This window comes from Euprymna scolopes, chromosome 7 (genome assembly GCF_053919585.1).
Source record: "Euprymna scolopes isolate OS-2025 chromosome 7, ASM5391958v1, whole genome shotgun sequence".
Taxonomy (NCBI): domain Eukaryota; kingdom Metazoa; phylum Mollusca; class Cephalopoda; order Sepiida; family Sepiolidae; genus Euprymna; species Euprymna scolopes.
The window spans coordinates 156,366,706-156,391,631 of record NC_136488.1 but is presented as its reverse complement, the minus strand read 5'-3'; the positions used below and the strand labels follow the sequence as shown (position 1 = coordinate 156,391,631).

At 33.2% G+C, this 24,926-nt stretch overlaps 1 long non-coding RNA gene and 1 other non-coding gene across 2 annotated transcripts; one reads left to right on the top strand and one right to left on the bottom strand.

The window, feature by feature from the left end:
* Window positions 1-7,450: 7,450 nt before the first annotated feature.
* On the bottom strand, window positions 7,451-16,690 carry LOC145280251 (uncharacterized). Its single transcript, XR_013868594.1, has 2 exons — window positions 16,630-16,690; window positions 7,451-7,815 (listed from the first exon to the last, which is right to left on the bottom strand). It is a non-coding gene; the product is annotated as an uncharacterized LOC145280251 (long non-coding RNA).
* A 3,350-nt stretch (window positions 16,691-20,040) lies between these two features.
* Window positions 20,041-20,145, top strand: LOC145280651 (U6 spliceosomal RNA). The gene has a single exon (XR_013868610.1). It is a non-coding gene; the product is annotated as a U6 spliceosomal RNA (small nuclear RNA).
* The last annotated feature ends 4,781 nt before the right edge of the window (window positions 20,146-24,926 follow it).

Here is a 24,926-nt window from a genome sequence, read left to right as displayed (position 1 = left end):
ACGCCCGGCCTTGATAAATCCCGATGAATAGAAGATCTTTTAAAACAAGCTTTAATCCTATTATGTAGCGTTTAACCTCAGAGAGAGAGAGAGAGAGAGAGAGAGAGAGAGAGAGAGAGAGAGCATTGAAAAGAGAAGCTACTACCTATAACAATGAACGATCTGGAATTAGTCGACCGAGAAGCAAATACAAAGAAAAGACCCCGGAAATTTATAAACCCTAACCCTAACCCTAACACCTCCACCAACAGAAATTTACTGAATATATTCGTCTTCATAGATTGGAGTTGCTAAACGCTACCTACCAAGCAACTGACAGCTGAGGAGGGTGAAACTTTTCACGTAACGCGACTAAACACTATAAGTCTGCATGATACAACACACAAAATCACCGCAAATACAAATGCATACATTTAGTCACTGTTTAGCAAGACCGAAAGGCTACTCAAGGATAAGGGTTAATGGATACCGTGAAGATTGAATGATGGTGGAGATTGAATGAGTTCATTTATTTTAAATGGCGACTCATTTGTTTACGTTGGACTTGAAAATAACCATGTTATTGTCAGCTAGGACGTAGCTCCGCGGTATTGTGTTACACAGACGAGCAGTTCTGATGAGATTGATTGTTGTTCGAAGGTACTCATAAAATATCAAATACGTTATAGCTAATATCCGTAAAATGTCATTAAAAACAATATAAATATTTGAACACATCAACATAGCATGTGTTAGATATTTATTGCCAGCGATATGAAGTGACGTGTAAGAAGACCCCATATGAAATGTAGTCAGGTGATTGGCTTGACACAGCCACGTGACGTGAGTGAGATTTGAAGTGAACAATTAGTTTCTGCCATAGGCGACTGGTATTGCAGTTTGTTAGGCTCTGTTGCCGATATGATACACCTCAAGTCGTCTTCCACACTTAATTGATTTCGGTGTTTGTTTTAAAGGATGAGAAGCTGAGAGGATGCTGCTTCACATGATAACGTGATGATGTTTATGCAAAAAAAAAAAAAAAAACGTAAGTTGTTGGGAACGGCAATAAATTCCTTGTTATGATTTTTGATATTATTTTCTCTTTTTTTTCTTCTTTATAGTATCGTACGGGTTAGACCTTTATACTACTGTTTTAGCCAGTCTGAGAAAATGCCTTTAGATAGGCTGTCGCATAGCCACCTCCCACTCGGGTGACTGGACAATTTAGGATGTGTGTTGCGGGAGGCTTCCTTGCACTTTGGGGAGATTGGGGAGTCTATTTGTCTACATCTGTGTTTATTCACTGCAGTCCTGCAGTGTCTTGTTTTAATCCGGTTTGCGGCTACTCACTGCTTTCTACTATTTTGTAGCAAAACCTGCGAGGCGCAAAGTTGGTCTTCAATAATGTTCCTTCTTTTGGGAGTATTGTCTTCAATGATGCACTTTGAGAGTATTGTTTCTATATTCCTCTTTCCATGTCTAAACTGGGTCGAAATTTTTGATTTTTGAGTTGTAGAAGAACTTTCGAGACTTGAGTCTGGCGATATCTGTGGCATCTCCACGAAGGATCACCACTTTGTTATAGTGTGCAGGCTTTATTGTTTCTGAGATGGGTAAATTTGATGATCACACCACGCTCTATAACAGGCATGACGGGAAAACAAATGAACACATATCTAAAGCAATTGCAGAAACACTAGAGAAAGACCTTCAATCTGTAGTGGAATGGGGACAAAAATGGATGGTCACATTCGATATTGTTTCCTTCAATAATTACAAGAAACCTTCTCAACCACCAATAGCTATGGCTAAAGATACATTACTTCAAAGTACTTCTTTTAAATTCCTCGGTTTAACGTTCACATGGAATATGAGTTCGAACAGATACATCGAGAGCATTGCCAAGGCTGCTGTGAAGAAGGTGGGCTCTCTCTACCATGCTAGAAAGTTACTTATGCCTTAAAGTATCCTGTACTTCTATAAAGCCACCATTTGCCCGTGTATGGAGTATTGTTGTCACATTTGGGTTGGTGCATCTGCTACTAGTTTCTCCCTCCTGGACAGGGTTCAAAACAAAGTTGCCAACCTGATAGATACTGAACTGTCATCTAAGCCTCACCCTCTGTCCCATTGATGAAATGTTGCATCCCTCAAGTATTTTAATGGTGGATGCTCCGACGAACTACAAGCCCTTGTACTCCAAGTCTCACTCCTGCACAGTAGAAATCCCTAGATGTAAGAAAGCCTTCTACTCTAATAGTTTCTTACCCAGAACTGCAAGACTCTGGAATTCCTTTTCGGGTTCCTTCTTTCCCAACTGTACTGATATGCAGAAGTCCAAGTGTAATGTGAGCAGACACCTTGCTGCTCAACTCCCTACATAGTATCCCTGCAATTATGTCCCTGATAGTAGCCCCCTACATCAAAGTTGCACTGTGCCTTGTTTGGGGTGAAAATGTAATTTTAAAAATTGTGATCCAATCAGGTGATCAGAGGAAATTTAAAGACTTTCTGAATTCTTTCCTGGTCAATTCCTCTACACTGCCACAACGGGAATGCAAATCTGATATAACTGGTGCTTTTTGGGAACTTTTTTCCTAAAATTCTTAGAATTGTAGTTTATCAACATGTTTACCTGGTGTCTCATATAAGATTCATATTCGGTTAAAAATCAATTGGCAATCCAATGGTATTGATGTAGTGACCCCCCCCATCTGAGGTCGCGACCCACAAGTTGGGAATCTCTGCCCAATCAATTCCATTCCCAAGCTTGCGTGTGTACACTGGAAATACAGTCAGACATGCCATCTTTCAGCTAGCATCTGGAAGCTATTCCTGCTAAACACTGTATAGTTGTCGATTAAAAGTATTCCGAGCGGACTCTTCTCAAAGAAAATAGAGCTGAGACACTGTAAGGCATCAGTTCTTGCCGCAAAAGTCGCCACGTGGAAAACTGAGCAGATCCGAAAGCAAGTATGCTTTTGCAGTGAACACATCCGTAATGAGTGATATCCATTCCCAACCTTTGCCATGAGACAAGTCCCCCGCGTTGACATCATTTAGCCGCAGGATCAATAGATAAACATCTATGACAGGATATAATTACAGATTTCAGAACCCCTTTGGTCATACGAAGTACGGTGTTCGTTTCACTCGTGTTTGATCGCTGTCTAAATGGATCTGGTATGTTTGGCTCAGCTCAATGTGTAACGTTACACACGTTTACATACGGGACCCAACACATTGTAGCAGTTTATATTCAAAGGAGACCAAGACAAAGACTAACCCAAACTTCCTTTTTTTTTGTAACACCGACATTTAATTCCTAATTTTCCCTCCATGCTTGACTTCTCGTTATCGTTGTGACCTCTCTCGCATGATTGTCTCCTCTAACATGCTGTCTTTCTCCTTTTATTAGTCTTTTTCTTTACCGTGACGTCATTTCGCACATGGCTCGGTATTTGCATCCGCAGTTACAAATGCTGTTATTGGCAATGGCACATATGTCAGACAGCTGCTTACCTCCTCATTGCTTCCAGCCACCTTTGCAGGACTACAGTGATCATAGAGGGTTTATTTTAACTAGACTTGACGTACGCAACACACTTTTTTACAGGTTTTGACAAATTTCTACAATCGACTTCTCATGGGCACTTCACTATAAACCTTATTATGGATTTACTAGTCAATGGGTTAGTAAGACATTCGTGAAGACACATGGAGTGAGTCTTCAGGTGTAAGAATTTAACCTTCCAACCTATAACGATTATCTCCCTTTATAACAGCATCAAACAAATGCGCTGTGTGTCCAATATGGCCGCATCCAACATGCATCTCTAATCACAGTTTCACGTGATTCATGCAGAACACAAGTCCAAAGAGAGCCAGAATTGGCTTCAGAAGGATTGCAACGACTTTCACTGCGCCCCCTTCTTCCCCGACCTGAACCTACTGGGCTACTTCGTTTATTGATACGTCGAGAACATCAAAAACATGACCTCTCACAACACCATCCGCCAAGTATTCGCTGAGTTCGTGCCGGCGTTTGTTGAAAAGGCATGCTCCCAGTTCCGGACCCGTATCGAGGCGGTGATCAATGCTGAAGGTGGCTACATTAAATATATCTCAGCTCTACTACATAATCAAGTTATCTGAATTGATTATTTCGATAAAAGCTTTAAAATAAAGCTGACGTTTTGTTTTACTTATGCCGACAATTTTATCGTTCCACCCTGTAATAATAATGTATAAAATTGGCTTGTTACTTTCAACACTTTTAAAAATCAAACTTCTTTCCTTTCTTTATCAACATCCTGTTTTACCTCAATCGAAATGAATAGTTCCCTCATTTGGAAAAGCTCTTTTCTCCAATAAACTCTCGGGGCTGAGCTTCACTCCAGATCTAAAATTAAAGGTTTGCATCCTGTTTGATAGGTGACGGGCGACACCGGAAAATTTCGACTATGCGCACACATGTAATGATAGTGAGCAGGGTAATTCCAGGTGTCATTCATAAGCAAAGGAATCGATTTACATTTCTGATGTCCTGAAAAATGGCCTCGCAAACAGAATGGAACAAGAGGCATTTCAATTGAAAGAATGTCGATATAAGAGAACAGCACAAACAGATCAGAGAGACAGAGAGAGGACAGCCGGCACGAGACGAATACATTTCTGAGTCGCACCGCACACCACCATTGACAACAATAACGACTCCATCATATCACTGCTGTAACTAACAGCGTGTGTATGATTTGTTTGACAACGGCTCAACCATTTCTATAAATGTTACCAATTCTATAGACGTTACAAATTCTACAGACGTTACCAATTCTATAGACGTTACCAATTCTATAGACGTTACCAATTCTACAGACGTTACCAATTCTATAGAAGTTACCAATTCTACTGACGTTACCAATTCTACAGACGTTACCAATTCTATAAACGTTACCAATTCTATAGACGTTATCAATTCTAGAGACATTATCAATTCTACAGACATTATCAATTCTACAGACGTTACCAGTTCTATAGACGTTACCAATTCTATAGACGTTACCAATTCTATAGACGTTACCAATTCTACAGACATTATCAATTCTTTAAACGTTACCAATTCTACAGACGTTACCAATTCTATAGACGTTACCAATTCTATAGACGTTACCAATTCTACAGACATTATCAATTCTTTAAACGTTACCAATTCTACAGACATTACCAATTCTATAGACGTTACCAATTCTATAGACGTTACTAATTCTACAGACATTATCAATTCTATGAACGTTACCAAATCTATAGACGTTACTAACACATTAGACAAGCTGCAATATACACCAGTTATAAAACGCCAACTATATAACAATCTAATATGTTACTAAGATAACTGGGAAAATGGTTGGTTCATTCTACTGATTCACAAAGTACCTGATTTCTGATGTAATCATCTACTTATACAAGAGTGACATATATCACAAGATGGAGTACTGATATCACATTGGGGGATATCGTTTCTAAGCGCTCTTTGCTACCTTTACGGAATCCAGAATCGACTTCGAAATCTTGTGGCGTATAAACCGTTTCTTAAAAACCCTTTTACAGAAACGTTACTAGTCTCTCTCTACTCCATCGTTATTTTCATGGGAGGCTGAAATTTATGGTTTCTCATTATGAGACATTCACAGCAAGAACTTTCTTTTCATAAACAAATAATCGAACATCGCAAACGTCACAAGCCGACCAGATCTTTTCAAATGTACTTTAATGTTATTTCTTCAAATCAATCATCTTGATAAAGTTTTAAAATAAAGAGGAAGCGTTGATGAATACATAAATAATTTTGATTTATCCTTCTACATTCCCCCCCCCCTATATCTTTCTTTATATTTATCTATCTATATATTAGGTTGGGTTTGGTGCAAAAATAATGTCTTTTTTATATATAAGTTCAACGTTAAAAACGACATTATTTTTGCACCAATCTAATATATATATATATATATATATATATATATATATATATATATATATATATATATATATATATGAATACATAAGTATATCATTAATTATCATTTCAAACCTGAAGATGTATTTAATTAGTACTCATAGTATTTTATTCATAGTTTATGCAGTACGTCTTACACATGTTTACTTAAATAGCTGAAGTCCACCAAATAACTCATAGAAATCGATGTTTATTCCTCAGAGAAACAGTTGGAATTTTTTCCTTAGAATAAAAATATGGTGAAGGAAAAATGTGGATAAAAGGAAATAGAGATATTTAAAGTTCCCAAAACTATTTTACTTGTTGTAGTGTTTATAGGCATTCTTTCAAAAAAGAAATTGGATTCAAAGTACACGAGGAGACGTTATTTTATGACGCCATATTTGATTTTTAAAATTTCATAAACAGATTCAAATTAAAAATAAGATGTTATGCATAAACTCTAGGATATACTATTCACAAACTATTGATAATAATAAAAACAACTCAAATGTAATCATATTCATTAGCCAATCAAAGGTTCTTAACTTTATTCACGAAACTAAAATTACCTACATAGCATAATAACACAGTTTTCTCTCGTAAATAAATGTTTCCAGTAAATTGATTTAGTCTTCAATTATCCTATTATTATTATTATTATTATTATTATTATTATTATTATTATTATTATTAAAATATTTATTATTTAATTAACTAGCATTAAACATAGCATTGTTAATTTCATATTAATGATTTACTTATGGTATATATATATATATATATATATATATATATATATATATATATATATATATGCATACAATAATAATTATTCAATACCTACAGACACTAGTGTTTCATCCTTTCGGGAATCATCAGTGCAGGGTGTCACGATTATCACCGGTCGATAGAAGTCATCCCTAGCCTCATTAGCAAGGCCACCGTTAACCGTGAGAAATACTGTTGAAATTTAAACATTTATTTTTTTTAATGTTTTAAACGGCTGTCAGAGTGATCTAATCATTATATGATGATCTGCACATATTATTATTATTATTATTATTATTATTATCATTATTATTGTTGTTGTTGTTGTTGTTAAATTGTTATATTTCATGTCGTTTTTATATAACTCTAACGCCTCTTGCTACATTTATCCAAATAAAAAAAAATACTTAAAATTAAAAAAAAACTCTTTTTCTGTAACTATAGTCTCAAGTATCCTTTCGCGGCATATATTTAAAAAAAAAATGTACATATTTTGGGGGACCCTAAAGCTTGTGTATTATAAACGCTCAGCCTGTTACGTGAAAACTTGAATAAATATCAAGAACTATAATGTGCGGTGTTATTTAATATCGTGTTCCCTTTAAATAATATTCCAAGTTTTTTTTTTTTAGATAGTCAAATGCGAAAAAATAGCGCAAAAGCAACAGAAGATAACAATGATAATACTCCATTTTTATTCATACTTTATTGAGTCAATAATATTCATAATAAAACAATATTCCAAATTCGAAATGCTTCAACTGAAGTTAATGGCCGTAACCATAGCCACCATGTCCGTAACCTCCATGCCCGAAACCTCCATATCCGTAACCTCCATGACCGTAACCTCCATGTCCGTAACCTCCATGGCCGTAACCACCATAGCCGCCATAACCACCATGACCGTAACCACCATGTCCGTAATCACCATGTCCGTAACCGCCATGTCCGTAGCCGCCATAATCGGCACTCCTGCGCTCACGCACTTGGTCATCCTCATCGGCAGCCATGGCAGCGGCGAATAGAAGGGCAACAAGGAAGAGGACTTTCATGATTGTAGAGTAGTTTTTCTTGAAAATAGATTGAAAAAGGAGAATTATTCCTTAAACAGGCCATTTAATGAAAATACAAACCAAGTAAAAAAAAAAAAAAAACAGAAAAGGAAGAAGAGCAAAGGTTTTGGAGACCTTTTCTTAAACTTAATAGTCTAGACATTTTTTATTTCTTTAAGAAAGGAGGCAACAGTTTAATCAGTTATAATGAACTTTCGTTACTTAAATTATGTCAAAACGCTCACGAGCGTATTTCCGATCATGTGCGATCAGAAATAATGAATCTGACAACTGAAGGCCAAATATGAAAAGAGAAAGTTGGAGAAAGACATTTTCAACTGTGTGCGAATTAACGTACATATGTTTTTGATTGCTTTATGCTCTGTTTCATTAAAGATAATCTTGGTTAAATTTGCTTATAAAAACTTAGTCTGAAGTAAAAATAAAGATTTCATTTTTTAATCTCATTAAAATGTATTATGAAAAACTTAATATTTTAATAGGTTATTCTACTCTGTAAATATTATATACAAGTGCTTAGTATAAATAAGATAGTCAAACTTCAAATTAAAATACTTCGAGGCTTAGTGGGGGATGCCCTTTTCTCTTCCCTGCAACCTCTCTCCCACAGAAGAGACGTTGCGAGCCTGTCTTTGTTTTATCGTTATTTTCATGGCACGTGCTCGTCTGAGCTCCAGTCTCTTGTCCCCCCTTGCTAATTTCTCACGATTAACACCCGTCTAGCTGAAACCACTGTCAATAATTTTCCCCACTCTTTATCTGTGCCTAAATCAAAACGTAGATTCCATGAACAAAGCTTCTTTTTTAGAACTGCACGCGTGTGGAACTCTCTTCAGCTTGTCTGTTTCCCACCTAACTACAACTTGGATGTCTTCAAGTCCAATATAAACAAATTTCTGATGAACCACCCTCTTGAGTAAGACACTTTATCAAATCTCCAATATTAACGATTAATACGATACTATCCCATTGATTACTGTACACTCAATAGCCCTTATCCCCGAGTGGCCTCCGGACCTTGATAAGTGGTGTCCACCATGCAAAAATAAATAAATAGATTAAAACTTTTAAATATATCCAATTTATAAAATTTCCTACTCTACATTTTATTAGAGTTAAGTTTAATATAATGGATAGACGTTTAATAGATTATAGAAAGAAATACTGGCGTCTAAAGAACACTAATCAAAATGTATTTATTTTATTTTATTTTTATGCTGATGTATTATATAATAAATATCAGTTAATTTTATGATTTATGTATCTTTATGTCTTAAAGCTTGCATATTGAGGTAGCTAGGTTAGATTGAAAAATTAGGGTTAAGGGCATTTATAAAAGAATTATGAAGAGGAATTTATATAAAGGGATATGTTTACAATTAACTATAAGCTTGACAAGTCCATTTGTGGAATCGTTAAATTGATTATAAAACCAAGGCTATGGATTAGATACTTACAAAACAGTTAGGTTAATTTTCAACTTTTTAAATAAATTTTAAATAATTTTTTGATAAGTTATAATAATAATAATAATAATAATAATAATAATAATAATAATAATAATAATAATGATAATAATAATAATAATAATAATAATAATAATAATAATAATAATTACAATAGAAAAATACGAGCATAAAAAGTAACATGGTTAAGCTTAAACATGGAAAAGTAAAGGACTAGTTGTTAAAACTAGAAAAGAAGAGGACAATATATTCTAGTAAAAATATAATAAATTTATAACTTAAACTATTGCAGTATTAAGAATTGAGTATATAATGTTATAAATTGAATTTTAAAAAATCTTAATGCTGCAATATTTCAAGGTATAAATTTATTATATTTTTTACTAGAATATTTTATCCTTTTTTTCCTCCAGTTTTAACAACTAGTTCTTTACTTTTCCATGTTTAAGCTAAAACATATTACTTTTCATGCTCGCATTTTTCTATTGTAATCCATGTTTTTTCCAGGCTTCCAGTAAATTCACTTGTTCTTTGTTTAATTTCAGTCTTATTTTTCTGCTCCCATGAACATAACATACACATATGTAATAACAATGTACGACATTCGTTTGCTTTCAATAAAGTAACCCAAATTATCTATCATTCTCTCTGTTTCACTTCTCTTTTCGTTTCACTTCTTTTTTCGTGAGATCAGTGAATTGGTAGCAACAGTAGTCGCTGAAGCGACGTGGTTGCTATGGAAACCAGTCATGAAAACGTCGCTCACCTATTTCCGTTTTCTTACGATTTTGAACACCAGTAAATTCATCATAACTTTTGTTTTACTGAACGAAAATTGAAACTTTTTTTTTCACAATATAGCTGAGAGGGTGATCTATAACCTGTAATAATTGTTTAAAATTTAGTCGAAAAATAAGTGAGCGGTGAAGCCACCTAACCATATATTAAAACACTGCCGTGTTTGAATGATAAGTGTTAAATGGCCTTTATGTTTAGTAAAGAAATTGTAATATGCCAGTAAAAGGGAAAGTATTAGTAAGAAATTGAGAGGAGGATTTTAACTATATATGTTTATGGCTCTGAAAGCATCTACATTTAATATATATATACATATATACATATATATATATATATATATGTATATATATAAGTACTTAATTTACTCTCATAAAATTAATATACGAAAGTATAGATTTATGTGTAAGTATTTACTTCAAAAGTGCTCAATACGTAGGTAGAGCTAGTTAGTAATTTATAAAATATATATGGCGATTAAGCTACACTGAATATTCCGCGTTTCATCCACTCTAGGACTCCTCTTTCTCTATTAATTTATGAATCTTCTACCAAAATGTTCTATTTAATAATTAGTACATTTATTAATTCTAATTTATGTATGCATACCGCATAAGTCTGAGGAGTCCTAGAGTGGATGAAACGCGGAATATTCAGCGTAGCTTAATCGCCATATATATTTTATAAATTACTATATATATATATATATATATATATATATATATATATATATATATATTTCTGTAGAAATAGATTTTCTTATTATGTATCAATCCTTATATAAGAAGCTCAATGTGATTACAGAGCAATATATAGAATAAATGAAAAAAAGTTATATTCCAAAATTCATGATGTTGATCATCTTATAATTTATTCCTTTAATTCAGTTGACTTATACAATTCTTGACAGCATCTGTTTCGTAGCGCAAAATCAATCACTTAATTATTATATCAATGAGTGAATCTATTATGCCCTTAACTCATCAGAAGAAATAGCAACAATCAATCCGTCAAAAGGAATTGAAATGTGATTTGTATAAGTCAACTGAATTAAAGGAATAAATTATAAGATGGTCAACATCATGAATTTTAGAATATAACTTTTGTTCTATATATATATATATATATATATATATATTTGTGTGTGTAAAAAGTATATCGTGTAACTAAATGAAATGGGTGTATAACGTACAGTATTATTCAGATCTCAAAACAAATTAATGTTAATCGTCAATAAAAAATTTATACTAAAGGGAAAGTTTTGTTTTAAATAATTATTTTTACTTTATAAAAAATTTTTAGATTGTTGAGAAGGTGTTTTTTTTTTTTTACTTGGGTTTCATTTTCATGAAACGACTGGCCCCGAGTATAACAACAGAGTGTATTGTCACCTGATGATGTCTTTTAATACTGAAACAGTAGATTTATTGTAGCAACTTATGTTAATTTTGTTTACTTTACTTAAATAAAATATCATCTTTCTCTTTTAATTGAGTACTATCAACTACCTCGTTGAAATTAAATGGTTTTTACTTTTTTGGATATTTCTAAGCGAATAAATGACAAAAACTATATTCAAAAATTCATGATGTTCACCATCTTATTATTTATTACTTTGATTCAGTTCCCATTTACGATTCTTGACAGTATCTGTTTCGTAGCGCAAAATCAATTAATTAATTATATCAATCAGTGAATGTCCTTAACTCATCAGAAGAAATAGCAACAATCAATCCGTCAAAAGGAAATAAAATGTGATTTGACATGATTAAAATCCGAAAATTGGGAGAGAAGCTGTAAATACCTTTAATATGTTTCCATTTCGCCATTTTGAATTTTAAAAATAAAATCACTAGACCCAACTATTCGTACTTACGTTCTCTATTAATTTATGAACCTTCTACCAAAATGTTCTATTTAATAATTAGTACATTTATTAATTCTAATTTATGTATACATACTTATTGAAACAACATCAATAATTATAAACTATTATACACGTTTGCAAATACGAAACTAAACTAATATATATGTATGTATATGTGTGTGTGTGTGTGTGTTTAACGTTGTCCAATTTTTCACTAATTCCTCATGCAACACTTACTTTTATCAATTTATATACAACAACAAGCTGGATATGGCTTCCAGAGAGATTTTGACCGGTTTACAAGCAAACATCATAAATCAGAAATTTTCTTAACCCATTTAAAGCTAATGTCCCTTTTGTCTAACGACCCGCGACTTTTTTTTACTAAAAATCACTTAATTTATTCGTTAACAATGGTAATAGAGAAAACAAAATGTCCAACATTTGAATTTTTTTTTTATTCTTCGCTAGGTACTCAATTTGCCCAAAATATTACATTTCCAGGTTGATGGATATTGAGGACAGATACCTAAATTGTGTTTCAAATGTTGGTATTTTTGAATGGGTTGAACATGTTAGTACAGCGTGGTCGCTAGAAAAGCGGGAAATTTGAAGGTCAGCTTGGATTATGAATAAAATGCGTGATTGCTATTTTTTGATTGCACCGGAAGATTGGCCATCAAAAAGTCCAGACTTAAACGTCATGGATTACTGTGCTTGGAGCTTGTTATTAACAGAGACGTAGAACTGTTGACGTGACATACACTCTATTGATGACTTGAAAACGCGCTTGGCAAGAGCTTGGAATGATATTCCACAAGTTACCCTTCAAAACGCCACACAAGCTTGGATTTCTAGGTTAAGACGCTGCAGTGAAGTGCACGGGCGACATTTTGAGTATCTATGAGTATAATAAAACATTTGTCTTTGAAAAATTTTTCTTTGTAAAAATAAATTGTTGTTTGACGAATTTCCCCCTTTTCTAGCGACCACCCTGTAGTTATATCAATCGTTATTTACCACCTGTGTGTCACCTGCAAGGTTTTAGGGAATATTGTTTTTAGTTTCTTTTAAACCTCAAATAAGCCGATGTTCCTATTTGAGAACATCCAAATTTAATGCTTTTCAATAAAATGTTAGAAAAAAATTTGAGAACATCCAAATTTAATGCTTTTCAATAAAATGTTAGAAAAAATCTTTTTGCAATTGGATTTATGACATTCTAACATGCAAAGCAAAGGAAAATAACTTTGGTTTTAAATGGGTTAATGCATAAAAACATGTTTCTCTTATTAAATAATGTTTAAAATAATTGCCTTCTCATTAAAAACATGTTTCTCTTTTTAAACAATGTTTAAAATAGTTGCCTTCTCATTAAAAACATGTTTCTCTTGTTAAATGATGTTTAAAATACTTGCCTTTTAACTAAAAACATGTTTCTCTTATTAAAAAATGTTTAAAATTGTTGCTTTCTCATTATCTCCAAATCAACATTGATCCTGTAGTATATATCTACCAGCCCACGCAGAAAAAAATTTATTGGTTTTATTTTTAAACCGGCATTTTTGGGACTGTATTTTTTATGAGGCTAAACATGAACGAAACGTAAGTTTTTTTTTTCATATAGATGCGAAGAACAGATAACGCTGAGTTCTGCACCATGCACAAAAAGAAATGACTAAGTCCATTATTTGCCCCTCCCTATTTAGCCTCAAAAGTCCCCAAGGCTTTAACATATTTAAATTTGAATTCACCACCATGCAAAACTGCTAAATAAACATACACAGAAAATTTTTGACAAATATGGTAAAATAGTCCTAAAAAAATTGAGTGTTTTTATTAGCCCTAAAGGAGCCCCTGGAGCACACACAAGAATTATCACAAAGTATAGACAAACAAAATTATATAGAAATCAGTTAGTTACAACTTTTCAGAAAATTTTATAAAAATCCAAGGCATCATTTTTTTAATAAGCACAAAATGTCAACTTTAGTCATTTTAACCCAAAAGGCACCCCGAAGGGTGCAATCGAACTTTCCCAGGAAAATTCGTTCTGTTACTTTTCTACTCATATCATGTTTAATGTTTGTGCAAAATTTTTAAAACTTCCAAGGCGTAGTTATTGAGAAAAATGCGGACAGACGAACGGACGAACGGACAAGGGTGAATTTACAGGTCCACCTTCCTTTTGTCGAGGGACCAATAAACCATTAAAGAATCGTATGAGTCTCCAACGTTTGATATCTAACTATATAAATATACTGATTTATATAGCATAATCACGTTGGTACATCGATTCCCGTAAATCACCGAAGTTAAGTGTCATTGAGCCTAGTCAATACTAAATGGGTGACCATTTGGAAATAGCAGGTAATGTATGTGCTCTCCGTTTATCTCAGCATTGTTTCCAGTCGTCCTGAACTTCTCCTCGCCACTGGCATTAAGCAGTGCCAACTTAGGAGAAGAGTGGTTAGAGGATGCTCAATCTTTCAGCACGTGTCATTCATCATCCTGGAGAGATGCTGAGATGATCATCGTTTTTGGGCAGACGAACATCCATCAAATTTTTCAACCACGGGAGTTTTCCAGGAATAATAGAAAATCTTATGAGCTCATGCAATCAGCCTTGAATCACAATTTTTATTTTTATAATTACATTAGCGGGGGGGGGTACCCGGCGTTGCCCGAGTGTTTGGAGGTGTGTGTAGTCGGTCGGGGTTGGGGGTGTTAATGAAAACTTAAGAATAAGTGAAGTAAAAAAAGAAAATAGAAAAACGAACGTTAAAACTTAAGCGGGGGGTACCCGGGCGGTGGGAGGTGGGATAATCAAAACATCGAAAAAAAAAACACAAAAAAAACTAACGTAAGGCAAACGAACGATGTTAAATATAAAAATCGAAAAAACAAAAACAAAAAAAAACAGAAAAACGAACGTTAAAACTAAAAACCAAAGAAAAACAAAGCACGTGAAAAATGGCTTAAATAAACCTGTTTCGATATTAAAATTTAAAAAATCGGTGGGTACCCGGGTGTTTTTAGGTGTGTGTGGTCGGTCGGTGTGGGGGTGTTAATGAAAACCTAAGAATAAGTGAAGTAAAAGAAACAGAAAAACGAACGTTACGTGAAAATGGCTTAAATAACACTGCTTCAATATTAAAATTTTAAAAATCGAAAAAAAAATCTGACACCGTGATTCAAACCCAAAACGTTCAGATAATGAACCAACGCTCTAACAACTGAACTAACACGACGTACATGAAATTGTATCAGTTCTTCAAATATTTAAACTAAATCAGGTCATGACGTCGTATGACGCATGCGTAGAAATGATCTCGTTAAGGGAGGACAGTTTTTGTTAACCACCCCCCACTGTAGAAAAGTGTTGATTACAGGGTGAAAAAATTAACGTTTTTGGCCAATTCTTTGATATTTTTCGGGCGAAGGAGGGAGCTTTCATATGAGACCAAATTTGTGAATTTTTGTTCTGTCTGTCGAAAGTTTTTAGCAGACACACAAACATACACACCTACTTACATACGTACGTACATACATACAAACATTTTCGCTTTTATATATATAGATTTAAACTTTGAAAATAAATGCCATGTTTGATGTTTAAAGCATCTCCACAATGTGAGTGCATAATAATAATAATAATAATAATAATAATAATAATAATAATAATAATAATAATAATAATAATAATAATAATAATAGAAGTTTACCCGATAAAATTTGTATTTAATATAGCTTTTTTTTCTTTTTCAAATGCATCTCTGATAAGCGATAACCGGAGATCGATAATTTAATTCGGAAAGCCCAGATTGAATCGGAGGGAAATTTGGTGCCGTGAAATTTCATGAAACAAATGTAACCATTATTGAACCTAATTTAAATGTTTCATATGTTAACATATCGATCTCTATAACAGCAAAACTGACAAACTCTTATATTATGAAGATCCTGGTAAACTGTGGGGTCTCAAACTTTGAATCATATTTTGGAGGATATCGTCTGAAACATAAAGCATCAATGTTCTAAAAGACACTTGTATTTTCAATAGAATTCATGGATTTTAATATTTGATCCTAATCTATATTTTCTTTTATTATTTTATTATTTCTGTGATACATAGAGGAATACGACGGAGTACTTACTCTCACAGAAACATCTACTACGTCTGCCATCATGACATCGTGTACAAAAAATTAATAAGATAGTGTTTTTATGCACGGTTTCGTTGATTATTACTCTACCTCGCATCTGATTTACATTCATATCTATAGAATTTGGGAGAAGAAAGAAATAAAAATCATTCAAAATTGTGGAGTATCAAACCCTGGATCATATTTGGAAGGGGGGCTAGGATATTCACATCACGTCAAATATAAAGCATCAGTATTCATCTTTTGTAAAATAGGGGGTTTTTTCACTAAAATTTGAGTCCCGTACTTCACGAATCGGGGTGAAAAATGGCAAAAAGATCGGTTTAATGCGAGTAACCAAGTACCTTTAAACGATTATGATAATTTATAACAAAGAGTTTCCTCCGCTGTGTCGTATAATCATTGCCCCATTCTAATAGGGAGACTCTAGAAGAGACGAAGCTAATAAATCTCAAGATTAAACGTAACAATTATATTTTGACTAAAAAAAAATGGGGGGAAAAATTGCTGCACTTACCGCAGATGAAGTTTAGTAAAGAAGGGAAGACAACGACTGAAGAAGTCAACGTTGAATACTGTGATCTGTCTTGAACTGGCAGCCAAGATCGAGGCGGCATTTTTATATAGAAATATAGTTAGAAATTGATGCCGACTCAGCAAAATTGCTGTAAACAGGATTGGAAAGAAGAAGAAGAAGAAGAAGAAGAAGAAGAAGAAGAAGAAGAAGAAGAAGAATAGGATGAGGAGGAGGATGGTGAGGAGGAGGGGTTCGTGAGGAACAAAAACAAGAATAAGGACAAACAAGGAATAACAAGAACGAAAAGAACAAGAAGAGGGCAAATAAAAGAACTGAAAAGAAAACGAAGTAGATTTAGTTTGAGTTTTGCTTGTTTTGAAGAAGAAGAAGAAGAAGAAGAAGAAGAAGAAGAAAGGGAAGAGGAGAAGAACAGGGGGAGGAGGAGGAGGAGAAGGAAAGGGCAAGGATGAACAAGAACAAAAAGAACAAGATTAGAGCAAATAAAAGACGACAAAAAGAAGAAAAAAAAGTAGACTTTGAGTTTTGCTTATTTGCACTTTTTCCAAACGCTCGCAAATTACATGCAATTACAAACACCCAAAAAGCTATTGACGAATACGGACTCAGCAAGCATATATGGATGACACATGAGAAACTGTTCTCGGTACTTGTGCATCTATGTTACCGCGCTATTTTTTGATAATATTTTCAAGCTAAATTAAATTTTTACGATATTTTTTTTTAAATTGTTAGGTGAAATTGTAGAATAGTTAAGAATCATCCTCCCCTACCCACGTTAAGAATGGCTTTCTAAATAATGTTGTTATTTCAGTGAGATGCACAAGTACTGTGTTCTCTTTGGTTTCTCGTCTATGCACGTGCCTCATCTATACATCGTTTAAATAGAATCATCTATACGTCATTTAGATAGAATCATCTATACGTCATTTAAATAGAATCATCTATACATCATTTAAATAGAATCATCTATACGTCATTTAAATAGAATCATCTATACGTCATTTAGATAGAATCATCTATACGTCATTTAAATAGAATCATCTATACGTCATTTAGATAGAATCATCTATACATCATTTAAATAGAATCATCTATACATCATTTAAATAGAATCATCTATACGTCATTTAAATAGAATCATCTATACGTCATTTAAATAGAATCATCTATACGTCATTTAGATAGAATCATCTATACATCATTTAAATAGAATCATCTATACGTCATTTAAATAGAACCATCTATACGTCATTTAAATAGAATCATCTATACGTCATTTAGATAGAATCATCTATACGTCATTTAGATAGAATCATCTATACATCATTTAAATAGAATCATCTATACGTCATTTAACTAGAATCATCTATACGTCATTTAGATAGAATCATCTATACGTCATTTAAATAGAATCATCTATACGTCATTTAAATAGAATCATCTATACGTCATTTATATAGAATCATCTATACATCATTTAAATAGAATCATCTATACGTCATTTAGATAGAATCATTTGTGCGGACGAGCACGCATATCCGTTATTATACTGCATATGAGTGCGCCAATAATTGTTGGTTTCTCTATGGCTTTTTCTTGTATACTTTTACAATACAAAATGGATACAAACACACCACTTACTTCTGGGAATGAGTTAAGGTTGTCAAAATGTACGTTTTAATTTTATTAGACGTATTTTACAACTAAACAAGTTATCCACCTTTCTCTTTACTAACGGTATTTTTATTTCGTCTTTCTCACTTTATGACGCTTCAACAACCCATTAACAGTTTTTAATGTCTCTGTAGGCATTTAGGGATAAAGGTGATGCAAGTATACACCACAGACACATATGTAAATTAGATAGCAAAAAAAAAATAAGTCGCTGTAGTTCGATATACGAATAATAAACAGCATAAAACTTCTATGTCTACTTTTATATAAAAGGAACTTTGTCTTTGTGTGTGTCTATGCGTGTGAGTTCGTTCTCTATGAACTCGAAAACGACTGGGCCGATTGTTATGAAATTTCACACGAAGGTGCTTTATATGCCTGCCAGTGTTCTTAGAAAGGTTAAGTATCGGAATGTCTTCGATAAGTATTGATAATCGAAATAATCCGATGAAAGATAGAACAGGTGGTTTTGACTAAAGTTAACACCTTACACGGCCTAACATCACAAGTGCATTTGAGAAATTTTATTGCCACACAAGCCGAAAGGCCCGACATATAAAATCAATAGCAGGTTCTGATATGATAGGAGCGCGGTCGAAATGAATGTTTCTGTTTAAACCACAATTTTACCATAATGCTTGAGCAACGAGCCACTGGTAAACTACATTAAGTTTAAAGATTGTTTATATATTGAGTATATGATATTCGTATAATGAGTCCATTAAATCTACGCGGTTAGTGACAATATACTGTTTCAAATTTAATAATGTCAGGAAAAAGAAAATTCTATTTAAAACATAACAGTAACGAATGCAACTTACAACTTAAGCCTGGCAGATCAACAGAAAATGCTATTCCAAACTTCAGAATGACAGATCAATAAAAATTGCTATTTCAAACTTAAGAATGACAGACCAGATTTAATCTTGTTAAAAAGGCGAACACAGTGCACTAATTATTGCTATAGCAATACTAGCGGATGTGGTTGTGGAGAAAAAAAAGAGGAGAAGGTCGAAATGTAGCAAGACTTGAAGAGTGAAATAAAGAGATTGTGGAAGTTGAATAGGGTAGATGTTGTATCTGTTTTGATGGAAGCCCTGGGGAGTGTAACAAAAACGATTTGATAAATGGATTGAGAAAATTGGGATCGATTGCGATGTTAGAGTATTTCAAAAGACTGCCTTGTTGGGAACCGCCAGAATCTTGCGGAAAGTTCTGGATGACTGAGAAAAATATACTAATAGCCTATGGTCATTTGTTATGATCCGCCTATTCGTATAAACTCGGCAATAACAACAGCTAGACACAAAATATGACAACATAAATAATAATAATAATAATAATAATAATAATAATAATAATAATAATAATAATAATAATAAAAAGAGTGTGACCAAACAGCCAAGTACAGTCAAGGAGGAAGGAAAGACCGAGGAGAGAGCACTGACCAGACCTCCACTGGAAAATTGCGAAGAGAACTGGGACCTTCGGGAGGCTTATTGCCGCTCAAATTCCAAATGAAGACCAATAGCCGCTGCCAACAAGAAATTAATGGCAAGCAGCTGTTGCGATAATGCAAATTTATTTGCAAATACTATCGAAAGAGGAGGTGAGTACTGGAAATCTGGGAGACTTGTTGTCACTCAGACTGTTTTCAAGGAGAGATCTTTGATGATCTATGTGAAAGCTCCTTGTGAGCCAATAATAGTAATAATAATTCACTTCGGCAGTACATAAAATAAAATTGGAACGATACAGAGAAAAGTAGCTTGACCCGTGCACAAGGATAACACGCAAATTTGTGAAGCAATCTATATTGCTTACGACACAAAATAACCGTGAAAGATTAAAGAGGGTAGAAGAGACCAAGTGAGAGAGCCCATACCACTGGATTAGTGCATAAAGTACTTGGATCTTGGAGAGGTTTATTGCTACCAAAATCTCATGAAGACCAATGGTCATTCTCAGCGATAAATAAATGGTAAGCAGTTGTTGCGGTAACGCAAATTCATTTCCAAAGGTTATCGAAAGAGGTTAAGACTACTGGAAAACTGAAGAGACTTGTTGTCACTCAAACTCCAGGAAACATTAATGCGTAATTTACTGATGATGATCCGCGTAAGAACTAGTGAGTACAAATAATAATAATAATAATAATAATAATAATAATAATAATAATAATAATAATAATCCAAAAACTATATGGTCCCCTGACTCATGTCTTGAATTTTAGTAGAAAAATAAAAATTAGCCCTAAAAGGTGTGTTTTTCACCTCTAAAACACCTTGTGGCTCAAGTCCCAGCATTTTCCCAGGATTAAATATTATGTTTCCAGATGTATATCCATGTGGTCTTGCTTTTGGGTAATTTTCAGCAAAATATAATGGTTGGAAAAGATTCTTTGTCTCAGAAAGTGCTACGTTTGGCCATTTTGATCCCTTTTGAACCCCCCCCCCCGCGCCGGGACACAACCAGTATTTTCCCAGAATTAAATATTACGTTTCCGGATGTATATCCATGTGGTCTTGCTTTTAGGTAATTATCAGCAAAATTTAATGATCGGAAAAGATTCTATTTCCCGAAAAGTGATATTTTGGGCCATTTTGACCTCTTTTTACCCCTTTTGACCCCTTGTGACGCAACCAGAATTTTTATCAAAAATCCAAATACGTTACATTTCCTCCCTTGGATAGTTGTAACTTCATGCAAAATTGAAGAAAATGTAATGATTAGTTATTGAGAATTTTGGGAACGAACGGACGAGGGTGAATTCTAAGGTCCAAATCCGTTGGTGGACCAATAACATCGTTTAACACCAGTGATAATCTGTGTGAGAACTCTTAATGATATAAAAGTAAAGAGATTTACAAAAAGAATGTCTTAACGCATCTCATAGTTTATGGCGTTTCGAATGAAACCAAAGTAGAGTAAGTAGTGTTAATATTTGTAACAGATCAGATCAAGGGTACTATTATATATATATAGGTGGAAATCCTTTTACCCGAATACGATGTCCAGCATGTTAAGAATATACCATTTGTTGTAAAAATCTAATGGATAAATAGCTGAAGAAGTTGGTGTGGACAGGATATTTTTACGGAAACATAAATCGTAAAATTGCCAACTCAATAATGAAACAGCTGTAATGGAAAAATCCAGGAAATAAACGAAGGTTATAAAAAAGAAAACGTGAGTCTTGGAATTTTCAACAAAATTTTGCACTAATATATATATATATATATATATATATATATATATATATATATATATAATGTATTAAAATGAAATGTGTATATTATACGTTAATACGCCAAAATACAAAGTAAAGATTTTGTAAAATAAACATTTATTTATTATTTTAATTGGAAATAATTATTGAGATGAGTATTATTGATTAATTTATTTATTGCGGACTTATCTTTCTTAGTTGTTGTTTCATGACGTTTCGGCCAACTATTTCTCTGGCCTTCGTCAGGTAGTAACTGTGACGGGATAGGAACTCCGAATCTCCTAACTGGATTCTCAGCAATTACTGCCATCCATAGTTGGTGTCATCTCACCACGTTTTGGCCAAGTAAGCCTCTGGCCTGATTTGGGTAGGATTGAAACCGCTATCTTCAAACAATTCTCATCTGGAACCGTAGAGATTCAACGTCTCTATCTGCTGCGCCACGGGCCTCAAAGGGCGATCAAGGTTGAATTTTTGGTCTTATAAATCCATGTTTATTTTATTTTCTGATCTTCCATGGTCGGGTTCGTACCAAATGGTATATATTATTAACATCTAATATTATAGACTAGCCTGGGTACCCGGCGTTGCCCGTGTGTTGGAGGTGTGTGTTGAGTAGTAGTAGACAGGCAGGCTCGACCCCGTACCACGAAGGAGGCAAAGAACGTGAAAAACAAAAAAAAATTGACGTCTTAGCTGTTGCGCCCATCGCTAAACTGGAAGTTACGTAAGTTTAAATTAAGGCTAGTCAATCGAAAAGAGGCGATGACTTTCGAAAATATCAGCGAAAAAAGCGACCCTTCCCTAAAGAAAAGTGCCCGGTTGAGAGTGAAGGAATTAATGTTTTTAGCTAATTTTTCGATATTTTTCGTCTGAAGGGTCGTGCTTCAGACCAATACCGATCGCGTGAAAATCCGTTGCCTCTGTCGAAAGTTTCAGGCAGACATACAAACATACATACATACATTTATACATGCATCTAAACAGACAGGTGAGATTTATATTATAGATTATATTGGACTCAATATATAGTAATGATTTAAAAAGTTTTTTTTTATATTCACTTGTGCGCCACGACCGAGAATCGAAAACCAAAACGTTTAGCTTATGATTTACTTTTTCCTTTAGCGTTAATGCCTGAGCTATGAAATTTTTGCTGCAAGGCTAAAAATTAAAACATGAACCAATAGCTATTACGTTACACATGCATATTCGTAATGCCGTCGTTTGACCATCACTTGGCAAATTCCATTTTTTTAATTTTCACAATTTTGCACTGATTTTCCCCGGCTAAACCCAAATATCTAAGTTTCGTATTGGTTTGAATACCCATATATCATGTTTGCAGATTAAAAACTGACAGAGGATTTTGGTGTGCAATTTTTTTAAAACAAATATATATATATATATATATATATATATATATATATATATATATATATATATATATATATATATATAATATACTGTTTTCTTTGATTTTGACCCCTTAGCAACTATTTTTACAGGCGAAAAACCTAATTGAAAGTGTTCCAGAGTCCAAATCAAGTTTCAAGTCTGTAGACCAAATATTCAGAGAGTAATTTAATAAGAACGTTTCACACACACACACACACACACACACACATCGATAAGCTCAAATTTTATGTGGATACAAGAAATAATATATAAATTGCTCTGATGAGAAAGAACGCATTTCTTTGAAACTCTGCAAATTAAGAAAATTTCATTACTTCTTATTTTAGTATCCTGTCGAACAATAAGTTCATGTAAAATATATTATATCTTATATAACAAACTATATTTCCTATCTTGGTTGTATTGAGCTTTTTTATGGGGTTTGGATTAATATATAAATATTACTATTTGTATACTAGCTGACTACAATATGGTTGTCTTCAAGTCCAACGTAAACAAGTTCTTGATGAGCCGTTTCACTTAAGTTAACAAATTTACTGAATTTCCATTATTAACGATTATTATATTGTCCAATTGACTACTGTACACTCTTAACCTTTATCCTCGAGTGGTCTCTGGCCTTAATAAGTGGTTATGCCTATGTAAAAAAATTCATTTTAAGTTTACAGAAGCTTTTGGCTTATAAACTTATTTTTTACTGATTGATTAAAACAGTAGATGTATGTGTGTGTAATTATTTAATCGATAAACTCTTAAACTACTGGTCACATAGCACTGAAATTAACAGGAAATATTAATTATACAACAAAGATGATTTATAACGAGTAAAATCTTTGTTTGGATGCATGAATAACGTCTACAGACATATATCGGCAAGTTGAAATGCGAAATGTCCATTTCTATTGGCCGACATGCCAGTACACTTCTTTCTGCGCATGCTCACATAAAATTAATTTCTTAAAGTGTGCTAATAATTAGCTTTAGTATTATTGTCTCGATGCCAACATCGGTAGAGAACGCGGCTGGAATATGAAATGTTTTCATTTCGATTCTAGCTGATGAGAGTAAGTCATTTTATTAAAACTTTTGCCATCGTGTGTTTGTAATAATAAATGCGAATATCTGCATGAATTCAAAATATATTTAAACGTATTTTACGCCAGGCGGAATCAAAATATTTATTTACAGGCTTGTAAAATAAAACATTTTTTTTTTAATTTCTTACAAATATTTTTTGACAATCATGTTTTTGCCGGAAATCAAATAATTATGTATGAGGACAGAATATTTAAATATATCAAATACTATATGGCAACGCTGATTACTTTAGCTAGTGTATATATATATATATATATATATATATATATATATATATATATATATATATATATATATAGGGTGATCAAAAACAATAAAAGCTAAATGGAGGCCATCTAGAACATATGCTGTAGAACGGAGAAAAAAAAGGCCAAAGACTCTAGTGTTTTGATGTGTTGTTTTGAATATAATAAACTAATTATGACCAAAGTTTCATTTCATTCGGACAAAATACTTAGAAACGGGGCCTAATTAGAGTTGGGTCCCGTTTTTTTGTGTTTTTTCACCCTGTATATATATATATATATATATATATATATATATATATATATATAAAGACGAAACCTTTATGAACACATAATACGGTTTGTTCCTTTTTATTTTCTCTATTTTGTCGGAATACTATTTCCATCATTTTCATCATATATATATATATATATATATATATATATATATATATATATAATTATGCACTAACTGTTAAAAACCTGAAAAAGGTGCTCAATATTATTGTAAAGCAAATAGATATATTTATTTTTATTAGCGTTTTTTATCTGCTTAGTTTCACCTAAAAAAACAAATCACCTACTTACCTTTTTCATTATTCCCCTCTCCCTTACCCTCCCCCTCTTTCTCA